Source organism: Pteropus alecto, unplaced genomic scaffold, assembly GCF_000325575.1.
Source record: "Pteropus alecto unplaced genomic scaffold, ASM32557v1 scaffold195, whole genome shotgun sequence".
NCBI lineage: Eukaryota > Metazoa > Chordata > Mammalia > Chiroptera > Pteropodidae > Pteropus > Pteropus alecto.
In genome coordinates this window covers 9777432-9783115 of record NW_006438073.1, presented here as the reverse complement: position 1 = coordinate 9783115, position 5684 = coordinate 9777432, and the positions used below count along the sequence as shown (strand labels likewise).

At 63.8% G+C, this 5684-nt stretch overlaps 1 long non-coding RNA gene across 1 annotated transcript in view; it reads right to left on the bottom strand.

Annotated features, from left to right (window-relative positions):
- The window catches only part of LOC112482317, a 16666-nt gene that overhangs the window by 6371 nt on the left and 4611 nt on the right, over positions 1-5684 (bottom strand). The gene's annotated exons all lie outside the window — the stretch shown is intronic.

Sequence of the window (5684 nt, the reverse complement as noted above, 5' to 3'; positions counted from 1 at the left end):
TGAAGACGGCCGCACGGAGGCGATCGGATCGGAGCCGGACCGGAAACCTTGGCAGCGGGGAGGGCAGGCGGAAAGGCGGGGCAGGCAGCGCGGTGGCCCCCCTGCCACCAGCCCTGCCGCCTCCCTAAGAGCCGCTCCGCCTCGCCGCCCCGCGGCTCGCCCTGTGGACTCGGCCGTCACGCCCTCCGGGAAAGCCGCTTCTGGTCTGGCTCTACGAGTCACCCACACCGTCATCCACGCGTCACCCACACCGTCACCCGCACCGTCACCCACACCGTCACCCACGCGTCATCCACGCGTCACCCGCACCGTCACCCACACCGTCACCCACGCGTCATCCACGCGTCACCCGCACCGTCACCCACACCGTCACCCACGCGTCATCCACGCGTCACCCGCACCGTCACCCACACCGTCACCCACGCGTCATCCACGCGTCACCCGCACCGTCACCCACACCGTCACCCACGCGTCATCCACGCGTCACCCGCACCGTCACCCACACCGTCACCCACGCGTCATCCACGCGTCACCCGCACCGTCACCCACACCGTCACCCACGCGTCATCCACGCGTCACCCGCACCGTCACCCACACCGTCACCCACGCGTCATCCACGCGTCACCCGCACCGTCACCCACACCGTCACCCACGCGTCATCCACGCGTCACCCGCACCGTCACCCACACCGTCACCCACGCGTCATCCACGCGTCACCCGCACCGTCACCCACACCGTCACCCACGCGTCATCCACGCGTCACCCGCACCGTCACCCACACCGTCACCCACGCGTCATCCACGCGTCACCCGCACCGTCACCCACACCGTCACCCACGCGTCATCCACGCGTCACCCGCACCGTCACCCACACCGTCACCCACGCGTCATCCACGCGTCACCCGCACCGTCACCCACACCGTCACCCACGCGTCATCCACGCGTCACCCGCACCGTCACCCACGCGTCACCCGCACCGTCACCCGCACCGTCATCCGCACCGTCACCCACACCGGGGCCTGCAGCAGGTGCTCTGGCCTCTACCCTCCGCCCAGCACTCTGCGCGCTGACCTCGCCCCTGAGGGCTACCCCGCCTCACGCCCGGAACAGCCCCGGCCCGGCCCCAGGCCCTTCCCCAGGGCGGGTTCTGCCCCCCACCCGGCTCCCCCTCGGGCCTCCCAGACCCGGAGGGCTGGCGGTCACCGACGTAGCCGCTAAGGGAAGGCCACACGTGTGGCCCCGACGCCAGGCGCCCAGCGACGCGTAACACACTCCTCCTGGTAACTGGAGAGCGGGACGCCGGGTGGCGTGCCATGGTCACCGCGACAGGTACCCCGGTCCCAGCGGGCTTCCGCCGGGACGATCCCAACGCGCAGCGGGACGGCCGCACCGCTCCACTGCGAAACCGATGATGCGTCCGCGTCCACTGCAGCTGCTGCTCGAGGCAGCGGACGAGCGCGTCTGCGGCTGCGTCTGTGTCTCTGATAAACGTTTCGGGGGGTCTGCACTCCGAGGTCAGCGTGTCCTCTCTCCCGGCCGCACACGCACGTGTGAGCGCACGTCAGGCAAGAAAAGGACTCAGCAGCGGGCGCTGGTCGAGTCCCGCAGCGGCCAGGAGGGAGGGGACGAGGCACCAGCCGAAGCCGCCAACCGGCTTCGGAGCTGGACCGTGGCGCCGAGCTCTGCCTCGGGCCGGCACCTCCAGGCGCAGCCTCCCCTCCGCCCCGGGCCCCAGGCGTCCGCGGGCTCCACCGTCTCCACGATCTGAGCGACAGCCATGGACTGCTCTAGAAGCAGCACACGCCTGTTTGCTAACTCAGAATCCACTCCCAGCCCACCGAGTGGCCTCGGGAAAGTCATTTACCTTCCAAGCGTCTCGCCTCTGCCAGCTGAGAAAGGATAGTCCCTCCTCGAAGGACCTCGCGGTTACGAGATCCGTGGTGTCTACAGTTTCAGAATCTGCATTACTTACTCACGAAATGGGAACATACTGGGAAGCGCTACTACAGCACGAGAAAACACCCCCGGACGCGCAAGAGGCTGGTCCCCCGGAGCAGGCCGCACGGAAGCCCCCGCCCCACACGCACGCGCACGGCCATCCGGACGCCTGCGCGGGGGCAGCAGCAGGGGCCTGTCCTGCATCGGCCTTTGGAGACGTGACGAGGAACAGATTCCTTCTGCCGATCCGATTAAAGCCTAAGGAACCAAGCAGTAGAAGAAAAGGTAAAACATACAGAACAGGGTCGAAGGAACTGACGAACTGAGACACAATCTCGTCCCCGGACCCCTCGATCCCCTTCGGAAAATGCAGACGCCTCTCACAAGTCTGTAAAAGTCACATTTGGTGATACAATAATTTTTAATTCTTCAAAATGGGGTTCGTATTTGAGAAATTAACTCTTGATTCCAGAAAAGCCCCTTTTAGACCCAGAATTTCACCAGAGGAAACAGAACCTTCAGCAGACCTCGAGGAGCCGAGCGGCATGGCCAGCGTCACACACGGAGCCTGGGACGCAGGTGTCCGGATTCCGGTCGTGTTCTGCCCTTCCCGGCCTGGGCGAGAGATGGCCGTGGGGAACCGCGAGAGCGTCCCCTGTGTCTGCTCGCTCCTGTCACACGCACGAGGACGGCGCGAGCGCTGCCAGGTGCGGACCGGGCCTCACGGAGCAAGGGGAAGCGAGCCTGCCCGGGAAGCTTACGGTCCGAGGAGGCGGGCAGACTTGACGGACGAGCTGACAGACAAGTATATTAAACGCCTCTAGCACCTTGAAGAAAATGACAGCTGTGACGAGGCCACACGGCCAAGGACGACGCGGGCCAGGGCCGGCGGCCGTGAGCAGCGGACAGCGGACACGGGCCTCATGTCTTCCCCTCAACGCCTCTTGGAGCCAACGAAGAGCTTCAGGCTAGAAGGCGACCTGACCACACGGCCCTCCAAGACTCGTGGGCAGGATGTGGGCGGGACAAGGCCGGCTCCGAGGGAGGGAGGCCAGTGAGGCCACGGGCCTGCGGGGACCCGAGCGTGGCCTGGACTGCAATGGATGGAAACAGAGTGACCGGGACTGAACAGAACGGACGGCACTTCACGAAGGGTCAGGTCGGGGACTCGAGAGCGACCCCGGCCCCGCGGCAGGCACGGCTGAGACCGGGAACCAGAGTGGCCGCTCCGAGGGGAGCTCGGGAACGCAGGCCCGGGTGTGTGAGACCTCACGAGCCATCCCCAAACGCCCAGCAGGTGGCCGAGGGGCTGCAGTGGGCGCTTCCGCCTGGCCTCGGCCTGCGCAGCCGGGGCCTCCCGCAGGGGCGGCCACGCTCACAGCAGACCCCGCAGTCCCCACCGAGCCCGGCCCGGCGAACCCGCGCCCAAGAACAGGTGAGTCGTCAAGGCCCAGACGAAACGCTGGTCGCTGCAGTTTGTGTCAGGTGTCCCAAGCCTGGCCACCGGCCACCTTTGTCCAGCACTCGCCACCCCCAAATAGTTCTGGCCTCGACAAACTCACGTCAGTCACTGGTAAACTGAACGGTTTCATAAGAATGAAACATTGGGGACCATCGACGACCAGACAGCGAGGCACAGCCGGAAACCCGATCCCATCTGACCCTGGATCAGGCACAGGGAGCAGCCGGAGCCAGGGCCGTGCCCGAGGCGGTGGGGCTGGGTTCGGGGCCGGCCTCCCTCCAGGCTGGTCACAGGCCGGGCCCAGACCCATGAGATGCTGGACTGCAGGGCAAAGCGGAGCCGAGCGCCGCATTTCACATCCAGTACAAACTCAAAGGCCCTTTCGACTCTGCAAATGAAAAGTGAGTGTGGAGCCAAGAGCCACAAAGTCACGACACTGCTCGCTTGCTGCTTCAGCAGATTTAGTGACACGAAGTCCTTTAACAAACGGGTCCAGTAAATGAAGAAACGACTTGGATTCTGCTGATTTTTTAAAACATAAGCCAAAATGCCCCAATCAAAATCACATGTATCTCATCACGATGAGTGAAATATTTTTAAAAACCTCAAACTTCTGAGTTTGAAGAGCCGGGGGAATTCTGAGGACTGGAGTGGACGGACACAGGAACGTGATGGTGACGAGCCCTCGGCCGGGCCCTGGTCAGGCTGTCTCCCCTCTGGACACGCCCGGGGCTGGCCAGCGTGCCCACCGGCCCTGGGGAGTGCAGAAAAGGCCGTCGCCCAGCCACAGACACTCGAGGCTGTCCGCTGGGAAAGGCCCTGTCCCACCCAAGTCCCTAACGACAGGTTTAACCAGTGTCCTGCTGCTGGACTCAACAGTCCTGGCACTTAAGACAGCATATGTTGCATCAAACGACAGAAAAAAAAATATTCAAAAACAAGGAATTTTAAAGTGCTCATTTCCAGAGACTTTGTCAAAGGAACTTTTAAAATACGGCTAAGACAATTTCCGTGGCTTCTTTGTAGAAAGTAAAGCCATCACCCCATTCACGGAAAGTTCTCTGAGAAGAGTAGTTAAAGTTTACGACACGGAGCCACAACGAGACCGACGCGGACGGGCCCGTGGGAGGAGGCGTAATGATCGGCACGGCGGGAAGCGTCTCCGGCAGACTCGGATGCAGACGGCCGGGGCCTCCCGCGTCCAGGTCGAGATGGCCGACAGCGACGAAAGGGCTGGGGCTTCGCTGGCTCTCCACCCTCACGCCGTGGTGGCCACGACGAGCCAGAGCGAAACGCAGGCCGACACGTGCGACACGTTCGTCTGAGGAGAGCTTCGCACACACACAGAAGCCACGGCGCGAGGGCCGAGCCGTCCCCGGCGCCTCCGACACTTGGCCGACCCTGTTCTGTGCATTCTTTGGCTTCTCTGGCACATTTCAAATGGAAAGTCAGACGACGAGTCATCGGATTGCGGTCTGCACGTTTAACCGCTCCACGGCAAACCTCACCCTGGGATGTTCGTGTCACCCGATACACGCCCTGACCGCCCTGGCTGTCCCCAGGTGTCCTCCCAGCTCGAGTCGGGTTCCTCTCGAGGACGCGCTGCTGCACCCCGTCCCCGGACGCCCCTCTTGTTCCTTGGCACCCCGGCTCTCCCGTCACCGCCGACTTGTGCGAGAAGCAGACCATCTGTCCCACGAACCATCCCGCGCTCCGATCTGGCTGGCTGTCCCCGGCCCCCAGCACGCCGGGCCTGAGACGTGACCAGACGCAGGCTGAGTGAGGCCTGCGCTCCGGGGCGGGCTGTGCGAACGGTGCCACCTACTTCCTGGCGTCTGCGCGTCTGCACGTCAGCGAAGCCTCGAGTGCCGAGGGCCTCCAGGGGCCCCTGACCTTGCACCGTAACGGCCCCGTCACGGCGACAGCCCAGCCCCACCGAGGACCACTGCCTGGAGCCACTAGAGGCTCCAAACGGGGTTCCCCAAATCCGTCATTCGCTCGACTGGGCAGCGAGGCTCCCCCAGAAACAAGAACTGCCCTCGTCGACTCTTCACGCACCCTGACGTGCACGTCACGTGGGAAGGCCAGGCGGAGGCTTCGTTCTTTCTCTTGACCACTCTTTAGAATAAGGGGCTGATGCCCCAGCATCCTCCGAGGGCGATGGGTGAGGTGACCGCGAACTGAAAGCTGTCACGTGGACGTCCACGTCAACACCTGTTTCGTGTCACGTGGGTGGTTCATGTCATGTGAGTGTACTTCACGTTACCGTGTGAGCGTGAGCGTCG